Below are 19,244 nucleotides of genomic sequence, written 5' to 3'. Positions count from 1 at the left end.
CCAGTGTTTGTTTTCTTTGCTCTAAAATAAATCTACCTCTCAGGATTGTTACGATGTTCAATAAGATAACATATGAGAAGTGTTTGGCACTCATTAGGTACTCAGTAAAAGTTATTTGATAATAATAACTACGAATTATTGAGGGCTTACTTAAATATTGCTTTCTACATAACGCAAATAAGGGCACTAAGGATCTCTTTGCCTTGTAATTCATTTGATGAACTCTGGACTCCTACTCCAGGGTGCTTCTTTGAGCTCATCATGGTGGCAGTGTGGGCTATTTATAGGCTCATCTGTAATTCTGGTGTTCTGAGGTTTTTCTTGGTTTTGGAGGGTAAGAGGGTTGTTTTTGTTTTGCTATTGTTGTTATTTGTTTGCTTGCACTAAATGGCAAATCAATGTCCCCACCAGTTCCCCAATGGAGGTTTCTGTGATTGCATAATCCCTTTCCAGTTCAAGGCCACATCCCTCCCTTCACCATGGCAATGTATATCACATACAGGCAGTTGTGGTATCATCAGAAAAAAGATGGCTATCCTGGGTGCCTCATCTAAGGTCTTAGCTCATCCCATGGGCTTCTGGAGCTTTATGCTGCTATACCCTGTACGCTCCCATTGAGGCTGCTGGCATCCCAAATGCATTTTGATCCCTTCACTTTGATGCAGTAATATACCTTCTTTTTTATTGACGTATAGTTAACTTACAATGTTGTGTTAGTTCCTGGTGTATGGCAAAGTGATTCATATATATATTCAATGTAAATATTCTTTTTCAGAAGTAATATACTTTCTTAAGCCATGCCCATTCTCCCTACAATGTTTAATGTCAGCACATTAGAATCCTTTCTTAAGTGAATCCCATTTTCCTATTTTAAAAAGCCCTAGCCTGTCTATCTCTGTTCCTTAGTTATCAATAAAACTTTCAATCCAGTCTCCCTCAATAAATGGCTCTAAGAAGCCCAATATTAGAATAAGAAAAACTGCAAGCTATAGTGAAGGCATTTTAGTTCATAAAGACAAAGGAAAAGGGGCCATAGAGTTTTAAAAGACTGTCTCTCAAGTTCAATCACCCTACTTTTGTTTGTTTAGGACTTCAATCTCAACCTCACTTACTCATTCACTCAACATATAGCTTTTAGGGACCTACTATGTGCCGAGTCCTATGCTAGACACCATCAAGGACTGTTTCACCCGCACTTATGATTAGCAGCTGAAAGGCCTAGAAACCAATAAAAAGCCACTTGGAGCATAAATACACAGGAAATGTGAGAACTCCTTTTTTCTTTTTCTTCAAAGGGAAGGCCACTTTTTGTGCCTTTTTCATGCTGGTCATGTTCTGAGCCTTCCTAGAGGCCAGTGTCCTCTCACAACACACCCATCCTCACTCAGCAAAAGGCTTTCACTCAACAGCTGTCAAGGATTCAAGCCCCATCCCACTTTCTAGGTGCCAAAAACGTAACAAGTCAGTACCTTAATAGACACACTTCAGACATTCAACACACATACATTAAAATGTACAAAACAGTAAACTATCTTTTTTTATGGTATTCTTTCAACTAAAATTGTTATGAAATCTTCTTAATTTTGTTGCCAACAAGAAAAAATGAATAGTGAGTGTCCTAGGGATGATCCCAAGACACTGAGAAATCCTAGGCCCTGGAACAGAGTCAGACACTTTGCTTTCCAATAAATGCTGGTTGGATGAATACTATCTGAATCACTGGGAAAAAAATAAGGTATTCCAAGCTGAGTTTCAGAATTAAAATATATTTAAGGTAACTTTTCATTTATCTAGCATTCCAATTTCTGAAAACTTCAACCCTACAGAACGCAACTGAGGACAAAAAAGTAAGTCAAAAGTGCTCAGAAGTGAAAAGATGGTAGTCATTAAGGTTCATATTCATAAGCAATTACAAGGATTCCTCGCTTCAAGCCTATTTACTTCTACTTTGCAAATAATTCTAACAAACTTAGTTCTCTGAGTCCTGAGAACATAGCAAACTTGAAGTACCGAATTTGAAAAGAGAAAGGGGATGCAATAAGTAAGTACACTAACAGCAGGAAGAAATAGAATTGTAGAAGCCTAACAATACAGGAGGAGGAAAAGAAGCTATAAAATGATAAGAATTTCTAAGGCGTATAGCATTCATTGAGAAGATAAATGGTTGTATAGCCTTAGGAAGTTCCTGGGGGAACCACTGAATCACAGCTGAACATAAATATTGACATATTGAGTAGTATCTTTTAAGAATTAAGGAAATTCTATATTTCAAATATATAATATCAAAACAAGAATATTTTGGTCCTGATGGGTCTAAAACATAGGCTATTAGGAAATTTTAATTATCCAAAATGTCTCATTCCCTAAAGACTCAGGAAAGTTGATATTATTCTGCTACGTATGAGTGTGTATGCACGCATGTATGCACACATGTATATAAATTATATGAAGTAGAATTCCTGTTATGATAGAATTCCTAACATGCAGTATAATGGATTATTAACTTTTTGGTTGTCAGCTTCCTATAAAAGCATGATCAAAGTGGTTACCTGGAATCCAAAACCTTGGGTTCATGCTTTCTTTTCATGTAATACAACTGAGATCAGGGAAATTACCTCACTGCTCAGTGACTCCATTTATCTATTTGTATAATGAGAAAAACAAAAGCTTAGCTCACAAGGGTCTGGTGGACTGTTCCCATTTCAAAACCTGGAAATGTTTAATGTAAATCCCAATAATACCCTGGTTTGGGGTTATTATTTTTTAAGCAAACACCGTTCAAAAAAAAGATGCAAAGGAAGTCAGTCTTTCTTTCCCCACAATCTTTCCAAAGAACACAACAAAGAAACAAAGAGCCAAACACTCTGACTCACGCCTTTTTCTAACCGTGTTGTGGTCAATTTGCTCCCGCATAAAAAAGTAGTCGTGAAGCTTTGAACGCTGGGTTTTGGAAGGCCAAGAGTGGGAAAACGTCTAGCAGAAAGAAGGGCACATTCCAAATCTGTCCAGTGCTATGCGTTTGTGAGAAAAGTCCGCTTGAGCATGCAGCCCCCATTGGAGCTCTTTTCTGTTGTTAGAACTTTCTGACAAAAGAAGGGGCTGAACTTTGCCTTTCAGTTAAATCTTGAGTCGAGTTTCTTTTTCATATCTTACTCATTCAAGCCTTAGATGGTTTCTCAGTTTGAACTTGCCTTTAGGACAAATGGGAAAATGGCATAGCTTTCAGCCTAGAAAAGCTGGCTCCATCCTTCTTCAGGGAAAAAAAAAGCTCTACATGGTTTAGAAAGCTGAAGGTTCACTGAGGGTCTTCACTTACAGATTTCTGATACTGAAATTGGTTATTACATTCCAACGTTGAGCAGATGTCATGCTCTTTGTTTTCTTAGAGACTGCTTTCTTAAAGTCTGTCACAATCTAACATACAACTTCATAGTATATGAAGGGCTTTCATGTATGTTAATTCATTTGTGAGACTTGGTATGCCTCTGACTTCCCAGTATTTTATAGTTGTGTTTTGTCTTTTGTTTTAATTCTTAAAGACACTCACAATCTGAAAAAGATACATATTCATTTTGGTACATTTTTAAATGGCTGGTGTCATTCTTTAGCTGATAAGATTGAGCAGTTGGCTGTTCTTCCATATCATCCAGTTGAAGAATTTATCTCAGTACTAAAATCTCATTGCCTAAAGTGCTCTAAGGATATCTCAAAAATGTCCCTGGGAGGAAGTTTCTATAGAAATATTCTCAGCTCACTGTACCTGCAGGCCATTCTGTCCTTTGTGCCTTCCCTTCTGTTACAGACATTTGTCTTCCTAAGTCTCTCCCTTAACATAGTCTCTAGTGCTCCTCATCCCACCTCTCCTGGCTTCTGGAGACTTCACTCTGAGCCATTTGCACCATCTGCCCATTGCAGCTGTAGTGTCTTCTCAGTGCAGATTGGATTGTGACTCACCCCATTTAAAACCTTTCAGAGATATTTCATGACCCTCAAATTAGAGTCCAAAATCCGTCACAGGATTTACAAGGATTATTTTCCATGGTCTCGGCCTACCCATCTTTCCAGCTCCACTCCTTTCCACACCACCTGCTGTCACCAACCCTACTCTACACACAACCACGGTTTGCTCTGAGAGTGCCATAGCTCTTGTCTTCTAGGGCGTTCATTCACACTGTTCTGTCTTTTTGCCTGGGACACTCTGCCTTCTCATCACTTCCCAACTCCCTAAGCATTCCCAGAAGCCTTCCTTGAACCCCAGAACTGGATTAGGTGGCCCTGCTCTATGCTCAGACATTACCCCAACATCCCTCTATGGCATCTAACACTCTCACCATAACTTTTTAATTAACTGACTATCTCTCCTCCTGGCCCCATTATAAATCCCATGATGGTCTGAATTGAGTCTGTCTTACTAGGCAGTGTGTTCCCAGCACTGAGCCTAAAACCAAGCACAGATATTCAATATTTGTTGAATGAAAGAATGAGTGAAACATACACAAATGATAATCAAAGAAGCACAGATATCAGAGACAAAGCAGCAGATTCAAGAATCAAGCAGGGTTCTAGAAAGAGTGAGTGGTCAAAAGTCTGGTCAAAGAAGTCAGAAATCAAGAAGTCTTTAACAACCAACAGTGCAAGTGGGGAAGAAAAGGTCTAAGACAGGCCCTTACCAATAATAGCAAGCAAAATCTGATAGTCACAAAGCCCAGCCAGTCCCTCTCATGCTTATCCTGGGCAAAGTTCCCCAGAGTATTAGAGTGTGGTACAAGAACTATGTGCATCATGAGTCTACATCCCCAGCTGGCCTTACTGACTCAGAATCTCGTGGGCTGGGGCCATAAATCTGCACTTTCAACCAGCATCCCAAGGGATACTTATGCACCTTAAGGTCCTAGGCTGGAAGTGGGAATAATCACCATAGCTGATTGAGTAGACAGAACAAGAGTGAGAAGTAAACACCCTTCCCTGGTGGTGTCTATCTCAGCATTGTGAGCCCCCAGTTGCTCTCCATGTGGTATATGACTCGTGGATAAGGATATCTTTGCCCTGGTCCATCCATAATGAGCTAATGCACAGCTGGTCCATGGTTGACCCTTGAAGTTCCAAAAAGGGTCATGTGCATTGGGTGAGGGTGGTCCTTTCAGGGCACTTTAGTCATAAATCCCACTTAGCTTCTCACTGTGGCCTCCCTTCTCCTATTTGGGGCATGGCCCAGTATAATCCATCTCTGCATTCTGTCTGGACAGATGAATGTTTAACCAACATTCAATAAAACAATATTGCTTTGTCCATGACCTGGACAAAGGGCTAATAATAATAATAATAACTATGAAGAATTCATTGTACGCTATCACTCCTCTGAGGAAAACAAAAATGTCCCCTTTAGCCCCACTAAGCCTGTGGTTTTAAAACCCTTTCCAATTTTGCATTATTGTCAAAGAAAAATAATTAGATATGGATGACTGAAAAAAGCATCTAGAAAGTTCTATCTGAGGAAAAGAAGTTCACCTCAAACCAAAGTTTCCTGTTTTGATCTTGTGCTCCAAGCAGTCTCAATTTTTCCTTTGGGTTTTACATATAGTTTTGTCATTTATGGTCATGCCTGTAATCTGTCATGCTCACAATGAGTCCAGGATAAACACTGATTTTTGTTACTATTCCATTATTTATAGCTTAATATTACTCTTCACCTTTCTCTCAAGACTCTGTTCTATCACAGCCATTTGACATCAGTACAAAGCACCTTAAGTCCCCAATAAACCAACATGTATGTGATGTGGGCAGGAAAAACAATGCATCTTGACTTTCCTAAAGTCATTTGAATCAAATGTTTTAAAGTCATTTGAATCAAATATTTTAAGTGTAATTGAAAACATATTTTTGTAAGCAAATAGAGCCAATAAACTAGAAAAGCTCTATGGAAACACCAGGCTCCACTTCTCTGGTTTTTAATAAACTGCAGTAGAGGACCTTAGGAAGAGTGAGGCAATTGTGTCCCTACATGGAATCACACAGGAGGACAAATGCTCATGCACAAACATGGTTCATCTCTCACAAGTGTTCTAGGTAGAAAGTCGAGGAAATATGTCAGGGCCCCAAGGCTTTGTATAACCTCCCTCCTGTCAGTGCGCAGACCTGATACGCCTTTAAACAGGTGGTAAGATTAAGGGGGAGAACTTCATTATCTTTGTGCCCCTATGACCCCAAGATCTAAAACCATGATTATCTTCCTATAATTATTTTTTTTAATATAACCACAAAGGAAATATCCTCCTGGGCCAGGTCCCTTTCTCAGTTGCAGTGATGCAACTCCCACTAAATCTGTGTGATATCATCATCTTTCTTCCTAATGTCAAACATTCTGCTTGGTCTTTCCAGCCCCTGAAACTGGAATCCTATGCTGGTGCAGTGGGGCTGGCACTGGGAAGGATTCTGAATGATGAGATTGAATCCTTGGCACACACTGAATCATTCTGGCACATTGGCTTTTCCTATAATTTCTCTAGCTATGAATTGGAGCAGATTTATTTACTCATTTTATAAAATGGCACGATTCATTAAAGTAAATCACTTGATGTAAAAGAACTAATTATAGAGCTTTTAGTAAAAATAAAAGCTTTTTACCCTAGGGCTGGGGGCAGAACCAATTTCTGAATTATAGTTTTTTTTGTGTGTATGTGTTAAAGTTCCAGGGGACATGATTTGACCCAAATTTGTTTAATAGCTAAGCATGATGTAACAGGCTTTTACTTTATGAAGAACAGAATAGCTATGTAAAAAAATACCCTTTTCACTGTGTATGTCTATGTCAATTTTTAAAAATGGATCTCTTATGCAGTGCTGACAAGGGAATGGAGATGGGGAAATGATCATACACTATTGGTAAGAGTCTAAATTGCTACAACTTTTCAAAGTTGAACTAGTAACTCCACCCCAAGAATCTATCCTACAGATATACTCACATGTTTGTTTTAAGATATAAGAATGATGATATTCATCAAAGGACAAAAATCAACAGAGTGACAAGGCAATCTTTGGAATGGGAGACAGTATTTGCAAATCATATGGGTGATAAGGGGTTAATATCCAGAGAACTCCTACAACTCAACAACAAAAAGTAAACAACCCAATTTTAAAAGGGGCATAAGATTGAATAGACATTTCTCCAAAGAAGATGCCCAAATAGCCAAAAAATACATGACAAAGATGCTCAACACCACTAATCATTAAGGAAATGCAAATCAAAACCACAGTGAGATACCATCTCACACTCATTAACATGGCTAACTATTAAAAAAAAACAGAAAATAAGAAATGTTGGTGAGGATGTGGAGATATTGGAACCCTGTGAACTATTGGTGAGAATGAAAAATGGTGTTGCTGCTATGGAAAACAGTATGACAGTTCCTCAAAAAATTAATAGAATTACCATATGACCCAGAAAATTCCACCTCTGAGTATATACCCAAAATAATTGAAAGCACAGTCTCAAACATAGATGTTTACATTCATGTTTGCTACATAGCAGCACTTTATTCACAATAGCCAAAAGGTGAAAACAACCCAAGTGTCCACTGATGGAAGGATGAATGGATAAATAAAATGTGGTATACATATATACTGGAATATTATTCAGTCTTAAAAAGGAAGGAAATTCTGACACATGCTACAACATAGATGAAACTTGAGGACATTATGCTAAGTGAAACAAGTCAGTCACAAAAAGACAAATATTGTATGATTCCATTAATGTACCTAAATAAATACCTAAGTACTCAAATTCATAGAGACAGAAAATAGAATAGTGGTTGCCAGGGGCTGAGGGGAGGACAGAATGGTAAGTTATTATTTAATGGGTTTAGAATGAGAGTTTTGCAAGATGAAAAGAGTTCTGGAGATTGTCACAACAATATGAATGTACTTAACACTACTGATCTGTACGGTTAAAAGTGGTTAAGATGGTAAATTTTATGTTACATGTACTTTATCACAATTTTTTTTAAAAAGAATAATGGTGTCACAGTAATCATGAAAAACAGAAAACATGCAAATCCTTCAAATGGAAAACAGCTATTGAATAGAATTCCATGCAACCACTGAAAAATGTTGTATATATAAAGTTATTAACTTAGAAGGATGTCCAGGATCTATGTTTTGAGTCAAAAAGCAATTTTCAGAGCAACATGCTTATATTGACTGTATTAGTTTGCTAGAGTTGCCATAACAAAGTACTACAAACTAGATGACTTAGAACAGTAGAAATGTATTGTCTCACAGTTCTGGAGGCCAGAAGGCTAAGACCAAGATGTCAGAAAAGTTAGTTCCTTCAGAGGACTGTGAGGAAGAATATGTTTCATGCCTCTCTACTAGTTTCTGATGGTTTACTGGCAATTTTTAGTGTTCCTTCTCTCTTAGACAATGCGTTATCTGAATCTCTCCCTTCCTCTTCACATAGTATTCTCTCTGTGTGCAGGTTTATCTTCTATGTCCAAATTTCCCTTTTTCATAAGGACACCAGTCATATTGGATAAGGGGCCCACCCTACTCCTGTACGACCTCACCTTAACTAATTAGATCTGCAGCAAACTTATTTCTAAATACGGTCACATTCTAAGGTATTGGGGGTTAGGAGTTCAATATATGAATTTGGAGGGGGGGACACAATTCAACCCATAACAAGGACCTTTGTTTTTTTCTTACTAGAAAAGCTATACACATGTATATATGCATATGTGTATATAAGTGGGTAGATGTATATATGAATATCTAAAAGACTGAATGGTACACATCAAACTGCTAACTGGGGTTACCCTCTGGAAAATGGTGGGGAGTGAGGAGGGTGGGTGGGCAGTAGTTATACTTTTAATCTCCACACTTTTGAATTGATTGAAAAATGTTCAACAGGCATGTGTAACTATTGCAAATTTAAGCAAGCAACTTTTAAGTTTTTAAGGCACCTTATAGGTGTTCATCAAGGTATATAGTTAGGTTGCCTTGAAGAGAAGTGGGAACTACAACAATTAGGTGATCCAAAATTGTTGGAATACTTTTCAGCTATCAAAATGCGAAACAGTAATATTTCATATGTTCCCCCAAAAAAGGGCTTATGAGTCAGCGGCAGAGTGGAAATAGCACTGTACTTGGAGTCCGGTGAGCCAGAAGGAGCTCCATTTCCGGCACTAGCTGGCTATGTGACCTTAGGTTCTTAACTGCACTGGCATTTGCATTTTCATCTTTAAATGTTTCTGTAAATTCTAGATATGCAGTCCCGTGGTCTATGTTTATTCCTATCTGGCTTATACATGCATGTTTTATGCCACAACAAAATTTGACCGAGCCTACAAACAGCCAACCATCACTTCTACTAGACAAAGATCTGAACACAGAGGCCATTGGTCTGAACTGTGTGCTTGAAGGACAGCATGTAGATGATCTGTTATATAATCAGGTGGCCTGATTCTTCTACTCTGCCTCTGCAAAATGTCTATGCCACCCTTTGCTATTACTGTGGGAAGGACAGCTTCCACTGCAGACCCATATAACAGAGTTGAACCCCACAAACCTACTTCAGTCTTTCAGAGCTTTTCTTCATTCCTCCGTTCAATCAGGAAAGAATTATTAAGTACCCACTGTGAGTCAGGACTATAGCAGCCCTGGGGATTAATTGATCAGCAGAATAAACAAGGTCCCTATTCAGCTGAATGAGGTCAAGAAAACACGTAATTACAAGACAATGTGGAATGTGTTTTGGTAAAGGAATTGCAGTGTGCTCAAGGGATTCCAGTTCTCTGAGTTAGGGGCCCCTAACTCAGACTTAAAGTTTTCCAAAGACTTCTTTCCACAGAATTGCATCAACTCAGCTTTGAAATCATGAGTTAGGTAAATTTGCCCACTACTGGTTTTCCAAGAATTCTGTCTTTCATTTGGGTCTGTGGTTGCTGGGGAGAGGCAAGGCTCAGGCAGGGAGTAACCAAGCCCCTGTTGTTCAGCTGCCCAGTGAAGAGAAACAATGGCATCTCTGACTGGGAGGCATTCTTCCAACTTCCCGGATGGTACCATGTTTTTCACTCAATGTAGGAGAATCCACTCTGCCAAGTTCAGGTGTAAAAGGGGTCAGATATTTGATCGCAAGGCCTGAGCATAATGAGAAATACTTATTCCTTCCTCATCAGAGTCAACATCCATCACAGCCAACTCCTCACTTTTACGAACCAGTACATCAAACACAAAGTTTCCCTTTGAAAGTCTATATGACATTCTGAAAGCCTTTGGAGGCCATGTTTGCTAGTTTCCTCAGGCACAGCACATGACAAGGTGATAGGGCTCTGGTTTCTCTAAGTTCCCTCAGAATTCTTGTTTCCTGTCCCCATAAGGCTTCTCTACGTTGACCTGCAGAGCTCAAGCAAATATACAGTTGTGTTTTGTAACATTTTTTTAAAGGAATTCTGATCAAAGTGATAGTGGTTAATATTTTGTTTTGTCTTGTCACTGCAATAAGCTCTACAAATTTACTAAATCCCAATGTAAGCTGATGTCTGACTCTTTGACATCTTATTTTCCAGAAATGCCCACTGTCATTTTTTTCCATGGAAAATCTACACTGGAGGAAACAAGCTTGATAAAAAAGGGGTGGAGATGATGAGGTTTTTTTCCCACAGACAAGGATATACCTGTATCCCTTATTGAAGCCAGTTTTCTTTGGAATTTTAAAAAATACGGACAATTTTTAAAAATTTCCTCATGCATCTAAGAAAAAGCAATTGGTTAATTTTTTTCCTAATCCTGCCTCAATTCTATAAATTCCTGTACCACAATTTTCTGCATACAATGGACATTTCATCACAGTTCATTGATTTGGAGGCTCCAAAATAAAAAGGCCTACCTCTAATTACCAAACATTCACTGCATATAGCAGCAACCTCAGACCTGAGTCTATCCATGGGATCTATGTAGAATTCTATCACACTGAATGAATAAGTACATCCTCCCACCATAGAAAGGATGTGGTTATGTAGAATCCAATGTGCTACTATACTATTGCCTGTTTGTTATTTATTATTTGTTTTACCCCCACTTGAATGTAAGCTCCAAAGAGCAGGGTCTTTAATTTGTTCCCTACCTGGTGTCTCCCCAAGGCCTGGAGCAGTGCCAGGTACAACATAGGCCCTCAACTACTATTATTGAATGAATGACTGTAACAAGGTTATTTTTCTCCAATGGCAGCTCTCAGACAGGCTCTTCTGAATCATCTTTATCCTTTGATGACATCTTGGCTAGATTCTGTAACTTCCTGCTCACTTTCAGCAATGAAAGGCTCAATCCAGTTTAAAACTTCAACTTCAAATCCAGTGCAAATCCTTCTTTCTCTGTCTCTGCTCTTCCACTCTTCTTCCCAGCTATGGATGCTGGCATGACCCAGCTCTGGTTTTAACACCCTCTTCTCACTCCCCTTTATGGAGGCCTAGCTTTTGAAGTGTTTGGGGTAGGAGGAGGGAGAAGAAATGGACTAGCTTTTTTAAACTTAACCTCCTAGAGTTAAGTGCTTTTTCTATTGATTAAAGCATCTTTTCTGGGTAACAGGTACCTTCTACGAAGTCCACCTGAATCCCAAGAAACTAAGACATCCTCACCACCAAAAATGGAAATGGAAGCCATTCCATGTCCTTTCTTCCTCCTCGGTATTCCCATCTCTCAGATTAGAAATCCAGGGTGCCAGGCTTCCCTTCTTGCGGGAATTCTCAATTTTTTAAAGAGAGGTTCTTGAAGCCCCCCACCTTTCTGGCACCAGCCTCTCACTTGGCTTTGAGGAGTGGAAAGCACCCACCATCTCCCTCCCTCCACCAGGAAGAGCTTCTCACCATGAACACACTCTCCCTCACAGGCTGATGTTCTCAGTCCCCAACCCTTCCCACCTTCTTATACTTTCTCAGATAGAGTGGGATGGGTGTGGTGGGGGGAGGGATAAGGAATGTTAAGTATGGTTGCCTTGGGGCTGGCACTTTGGGAGTCTCTCTCATTAAAGCCACATTGAGGTGTGAGGAGAAACTGGTGAGTCTTTTTAGATTTACAACCTTTTTGTTTCCAACTGGGACCCTCACATCGACTTCAATGCAACAAGAAAAGTTCTATCAACATCCTGCTATTTCTGCTACAAAAATGACTGTCTATCTTTTACATTTACACCTCTCTCCAGGCCTGGTATATGCCTTGTTCTGTGGCAGTTACGGAGACATTCAATAGATATTTATTGAATTCTTAATACAGGATGAGCCACTTGAGATGCTGACCAGAAATTCTAAACTTCAACCTAAAATCTGCTAAAAAAAACTTATGGGTATCAATGTTACAAATCCTGTTGAAACCACAGAGACTGCAGACCCATGCAGGAATTTCTAAACCCCGCTCCAAACGTTTACAGGATTCAGGGCTGGGGTTCCCCAAATGCTCCAATCATCAAAAAATCTCCCATATGAAGAAAGAACAGGGACAATATTTTTTAAATTAAATACATGCTTAGGGAGAAATTAAAAACAGAAACATTTGATAATGAGGCAGTCTTTTATCTCTGTTTGCTGCAAGCATCTTGGGCTTCAAAATGTCTCATTGGCCCCTGAAACCTAATGTCACCAGAGTCCCAAAACAGATATATTTTGCCACAAATCACAGATGCTTAGGAATCCTCCTCCTTGAGATTCAATTCATATTGTGCGCCTTGACACTGAGTTTTCTCTCTGCCACAACTCAGAAAATGTCGGTGGTCTATATGGTTTTGCTTTCACATTCACAGTTTCACCAGCTTTTTGGGATCCTCAATTATCACATTAGTTGCATCCCTCTGTAATATATGCATTCAGGGAAACAAAATTCAGATCAGTGTGGAAAGTTATTGAGAAGGGTGGATTAATCTAATTTTGTTGGTTTCAACTTTCCATTAAAACTTGTTTCCCGTCATTATACAAACCAGTTTCCCTCTCTGTACTTTCCTTGCTCTCTCAGTAATAAGGGACATCTACTATTCTCAAACAAATACTATGGCAATTTAATTGAAGAATAGATATAAAACAAAACTTGCAGTTTATGGAAGAAATTTCCTTTCTTCCAACAAAAGTTCTGTAATTAACCATACATCCTTTAGGAGGTCTTAACCTCTAATCTTCATTTTTCCTCATCTGTCAGTTTAAGGCCAGGCTAATGTATTGTCCATTTATTGTCTATTCTGTACCAGGTTCTACAGAGAGCATTTATCATGTTACTATTTTATTTTGTATTCAAAATAACTCTATATAAAAGGAATTATAATCTGCATTTTATAGATGAAGAAACAGATTTAGAAGGTTAAGTAATCTGCATAACATGTGGCTTAGCGAGTCAAAGATAGAACCTCAATCCAAACCCTCATTTCTTTAGTTCTAAAGCCCTAATTCTAATTGCTGTAATATGCTATCACCTAAATGAGCTCTGAGAGCCCTAAACTATTCCTTCAGGTTCTATGTTCTGAGCCATGGAACTATTTCATGTCATTGCAAGAGGCATTATTGGTAAATTATTATTCCTGGCTTTATATAGAATAAAAAATAGTATACCTCAATATTTTTAAACTACTTTTGTATTGTGAATGGTGGAGAAAAAAGAACTGTCAGGTAGCTTCATCTTCTTTTTCTTCCAAAAATATTCTACCTAAACAAATGATTTTTCTTTTTTTAAAGACTCCCTCAAATAGAGATGATACAGCCTTCCTTAGAAGACCATCTGTTGCTTAATATTGGGAAAAAGAGTTTTTCTCTGTCTAGTTTGGCTCCCTTCAATTCTAATTTATTGTCCTACTTCAGAGTGAATTTGATCATTGTTTCTTATCCCTTTCTTCTGGTGGGAAATAACAGGACAGGATGTGCTTAAGGGAAGATATAAAAATATCATATTGACACACCACAAGGAATGTTAATTCCTTCTTGCAATCAGTGTTTTAAGGGGTATCTGTACAGAGTAAAAATAGATGGACAGATGAAGAGTGCAAGTCTTATGTAAAAGGAAAGTATTCATCTTCTACTCTTCTTTTAAATAACAAAATTTCAATATCATCCATGCCTAGGTTTTCTGGACTTGGAGAAATAACACTTAAGGAAGAGGGTGGAGAGGAAGGAAAGGTAGGTCCAACTGATGGTTAACTGATTTCATCAAGAATTATCTAATGTGCTTAATAAGAATTATCTTTGCCATATGTGCTGGCCTAGAAAATGAAAAATGTCTTGTCCATCAGTCTTTGAAGAACTGAATCATCATTTTCCTATCAGCTAAACACTCAGTGAAAGAAAGAAACATTTGAGAAGATAATACAGCAAATTTTTAAAAAGATAGAAATGAATGAGAATTTGTAGACTTTTTTTCACTTTGGCAAAGCTATTATAAATAGCATTTTTTAAGAACATTTGGCTAAAACAAAACAAAGGTTTCCTGTCAGCATGGAAAAAGCAATTCCTGTCTAAAATTGTGTTATCTGTTTTTTAGTCCACTTAATTAAGAAAGCTGATAAATGTCATGCTACATTTTGTCAAATGCCCTTTATAAAACTGATTTCAATTTTTCATGGGTTCATTCAGTTTTTGTGTTCTCACTATTTAATCCTTTAGGGTTTTTTTTAACAAGAGTCTTCATTTCTAAAAGTCAAAGATACACCATTCTTGCTATAATTACTTTTTGCACATCACAGTTAAAAATATACCAGAATATAAAAATCCATTGAAGATCAAGTCATCTACTAAAATATAATATGGTCTCACACATATCATTGACACTTACTTTTAAAGAGAAAAACTGAGATATGGAAACTGCTTGAGTTGAATTGAGCTATATTAAGTCTGACCCTCTAATTTTTCACATAGAAAACGTGAGTCTCGAACTTGAATGAAATGTAGATCACAAAGTTAGTAGTGGAAAGCCGAAATGAGCCTGCTTCACTACTACACTGTTCAAAAAATATTTAACTAGCTATTCTGTGCCAGGTGCAGTGTTAGGTTTTGATAATTCAAAAGTGAAAAAGACAGGGCGTTCAGTCTGAAGAATCTTACAATCCAATGGAAGAGTAAAGTAAATAAATTGATAAGTAAATTTTTGTGTAAAAAGTAACTTACACACTTAGTAGCTTAACAAATTTACATTTATTATCTCACAACTTCAGCGGGTCAGAAATTGAGTATTTTAGCTGGATCCTCTGCTTCAGGGTCTCTTACAAAGTTTCAATCAAGGCATCAGTCAGAGCTGAGGTCTTATCTGAAAGCTCAACTGGAGAAGGATATATTTTCAAGCCCATGTGGTTGTTGGCAGGATTTAGTTCCTTGTGGTCTGTCAGACTGAGGTCCTCAGTGTCTTGCTGGCTTTTGTCTGAAGGCCATCCTCAATACCTTGCCACGTGGACCTCCCCAACGTGGTTGCTTCTTTTATCAAAGTGTGTAAGTCAAAAAAGCAACAGTGAGAATCTGCTAACAGGATGGAGGCAGGGATAATTGGGGGCCATCTTAAAGTTTATCCACCATAGAATTTTATAGTAAAACATGACAAATGTTGTGAAAGAGAAAGGCACAGGGGCAGTGGGAGCACAGGAGATACGATCTAAACCAGACTAAGGAGGCTGGGATGTCATTTGAGTTGAATTTTAAAGGATGAGGAGTCATCAGATCAATGAAGAAGGAAAGATGGTCATTCCAGGCAGAAGTAGGGCTGATGAATGCATAGAGGCATTAAAAAGTACATTTTTCATGTCTTTGTAGGTAAGTTGGAATGGCACAATATTAAATAATTGGGAAGGTTGCTTTTTGCTTAGGATCAGCAAATCTTAGAGTTGAAGACTCCAGATGGAACAAGTAAGGCTCAGATATATTAAGCCTAGCACATGGTAGATATTCAATAAATGTTGAACAAATTAATGAAATGTCTTTGTAGCACTAGAAATGAGCTTCCACTCTCATACCCCAAACAGTAACCACATAGGTCAACATCCATATCTTTAAGAAAAATAGGAAAGATAAAATTAGAAGTGCTGGGAGATAGATAGATGAAAAGTATGTTTTATAGTAAAAAGAGTTCTAGAGACAGCCAGAACCTACTGGAAAAGAAACAGAAAGTTAGATTTCAATTCTAATTTCTATTCATAGAAGTGAAAATAAAAGGGGAATTGCTATGGTGTGATACCATAGCAATTAAGCCAGCTCTTTGGGGAAACAAACAAACAAACAAAAAAGCTTTACAGACATATAGGTAATAATGAAATTTTTGCAGCTAATTCTTTCACTTCATTCCAAAGGAAAAAAATTTTCCAGAGTCTTTTTCTTGAACTTAGCAAACTGCTATACAATTTCTCACTCAAAAACAATACACCACCTCTAGGATCCAAAAAAGAGATGGCTTATATTTCACATATTTGTATCAGGCTTAGCATTTTTTTCCTCAGTCTGAAATATACGCATGTTTTATATTTCAGCTGAAGAAGTTATTTTCCAAATGAGGTTTTAAAAAAGCCAAGGTACTATCACTCTGACATTAGCAGTAGTTACCTTAAAAAAATATATATTTTTAAGTCATAACCATTTTAGGAAGTTTTTGAACCAAAGAGGAATGTGAGTAATAATCGTCATATCTTGTTGCATGTCAGGTATGATTGCCTGAAATGCGTTGAATGGAACTACACATTTACGATTCTTTCATTCATATAAAGTTAGCCTAATGTTAGTCAAATTTAGTCATTCTGTTGTCCCATGCTTATGGGTAAACCCACTTGGAACCAGCTTTTGGAGAGAAAGCAGGGGACTGTTAAATCTATCAGTGAAGAAGATACCCTCTTTTCAATGCCTCTGGAGTTGCTGGATTGTTTGCCTTCTTTACTTCTCAGTGTGGCACACCCAGTCTCTCCTGGTATGTGTGTGTGTGTCTGTGTGTCTGTGTGTCTGTGTCTGAGTCTGTGTGACTGGTGGGGAGGGAGTGTTTAAATCGTGTAATTCCTTTTTATCAATTCTTTACAAATCTGCAACCAAAACCCTTGAGGAAAAACATTTTAAAGAATATGGAGCATGTATTAATATATTTAAAATAGATAACCAACAAGGACCTACTGCACAGCACAGGGAACTCTGCTAAATATTGGGTAATAACCTAAATGGGAAAAGAATTTGGAAAAGAATAGATACATGTATATGTATAACTGAATCACTTTGCTGAACCCCTGAAAATAACAGAACATTGTTAATCAACTATACTCCAATATAAAATAAAAAACTAAAAAAAAAAAAATGAAAAGATAAAAAAGAATATGGAGGATGAATCGGGGGAAGGAAGATGATTTTAAAGGAATAGGAGTAAAATTGTTTTTTAAATATGAAAAAGTAAAGGTAATAATTAAGATGTATGTGATATCAAAACCTTCTTTGAGAGTATTATAGAAAAGACAATTCTTCAGATGCTTTACAGCTCAGAAACATTTTTTAATTTCTTTGATGAGACGATGTTTTAAAGTAGAAAAGTTAAAACTCTTGATTATGTACACCAAGTTTTAAGAGGAGTAAGTACTCAATTATCTAGACCATCTCTCCCAAATCTGCTACAAAAGTAAAAAGCAGGACTTTGGGAACTTCGGCTATTCATTTGATTGTCTTCTCTATAGAACATCCTAATTGAATTATATGGAGTTATCTGCTTTAGAGCCTGAGATCTTTTAAAGAGAAAAGACACAAGTAATCTGAAACTGCTGATACCTGAAGGGCTCCACAGAGGCAGTCAGAAAACTAATCCATAGAGAGTCTCCACAGCTCAGAGCAGGAAAAATTAATTAAACTTCCACATTTCCAGAAGAGCTATTGAAAAGAGATGTAGAAAACCTATTCTCTATTTCAATATCTAAATTTCTTTTTTTAAATTGAAGCATAGTTGATTTACAATGTTGTGTTCATTGCAGGTGTACAGCAAAGTGACTAAGTTATACATATATATACATATTCCTTTTTGTATTCTTTTCCATTATGGCTTATTACAGGATATTGAATGTAGTTGCCTGTGCTATACAGTAGGACCTTGCTGTTCATCTATTTTATATATAGTAGTTTGTATCTGCTAACCCCAAACTCTTAATTTATCCCCCCCCACCCCTTCTCCCCTTTGGTAATCATAAATTTTTTTTCTATGTCTGTGAGTCTGTTTCTGTTTCATAAATAAGTTCATTTGTGTCATAGTTTAGATTCCACACGTAAGTATTATCATATGGTATTTGTCTTTCTCTTTCTGACTTACTTCACTTCATATGATAACCTCTAGGTCCATCCATGTTACTGCAAATGGCGTTATTTCATTCTTTCTTATGGCTGAATAGTATTCCATTGTATATACATACCACATCTTCTTTATCCATTCATCTGTCAATGGACATTTAGGTTGCTTCCACATCTTGGCTATTGTAAATAGTGCTGTGATGAATATAGGGGTGCATGTATCTTTTCAAATTAGAGTTTTCTCTTCGTATATTCCCAGGAGTGGGATTGCCAGATCATATGACAAGTGTATTTTTAGTTTTTTAAGGAAGCTCCATACTGTTTTCCTCAGTGGCTGTACCAATTTACATTCCCACCAACAGTGTAGGAGGGTTCCCTTTTCTCCACACCCTCTCCAGCATATGTTCTTTGTAGACTTTTTAATGATGGCCATTCTGACCAGTGTGAGGTGGTACCTCATTGTAGTTTTGATTTTCATTTTTCTAATAATTAGCTTCAATATCTAAATTTCTTATATGTAGGTGACATTGTTTCTTTTTTTATACTAAAAATAACTATTACTTTGATTTATAGGGAAGATTTTTGTACTTCCATTAGATGTATATTGGAACTACTCTTTCCTATCTTTCATGTTTTCTTAACTTCTCTGATATTTTCCATCTCTTTATCTCTCTGGTCTTCATTCTGAGTGCTTTCCTTATGTCTTCAGTTTATCTAGGTTTTGTTTAACCCATCTCTTGGGTTAGACTCTACTTGTGTTTCTGCACTACTTGGGTTATTCAAACTCAGGTCCCACAAGAAGCCTGGATTTGGACTTCCAATTTCCACCATGGCCAGGGAAGATGATCAGTTTCCAAGCCATATCCCCATGCTATATCCCAAGGCTGCCTCTGAACTTCTACCTCCTTGTATGAATTAGACAGGCTATTCCCAAATATATTTCCCCATTGTACAAAGTGCTTTAGACATTAGCTTCTAAAGCATATATCCATG

General features: G+C 37.5%; 2 protein-coding genes across 5 annotated transcripts in view; one reads left to right on the top strand and one right to left on the bottom strand.

Moving 5' to 3' along the window:
* The window catches only part of COL8A1 (collagen type VIII alpha 1 chain), a 157,604-nt gene that overhangs the window by 22,296 nt on the left and 116,064 nt on the right, over nucleotides 1-19,244 (top strand). For 2 of the 4 annotated variants that reach the window (XM_059064851.2, XM_067034825.1), the window contains exon 2: nucleotides 14,090-14,144. The exons of the other annotated variants lie outside the window; for them this stretch is intronic. The gene's annotated coding sequence lies outside the window, so the exon portion shown is untranslated. The remainder of the gene's footprint in view (nucleotides 1-14,089; nucleotides 14,145-19,244) is intronic. 4 annotated transcript variants of the gene reach the window in all.
* The window catches only part of DCBLD2 (discoidin, CUB and LCCL domain containing 2), an 856,719-nt gene that overhangs the window by 781,609 nt on the left and 55,866 nt on the right, over nucleotides 1-19,244 (bottom strand). The window lies entirely within an intron of this gene.

The sequence above is a fragment of the Kogia breviceps genome, chromosome 5 (genome assembly GCF_026419965.1).
Source record: "Kogia breviceps isolate mKogBre1 chromosome 5, mKogBre1 haplotype 1, whole genome shotgun sequence".
Taxonomy (NCBI): domain Eukaryota; kingdom Metazoa; phylum Chordata; class Mammalia; order Artiodactyla; family Physeteridae; genus Kogia; species Kogia breviceps.
The sequence above is the reverse complement of the archived record's forward strand: the minus strand, read 5'-3'. Positions and strand labels throughout refer to the sequence as shown.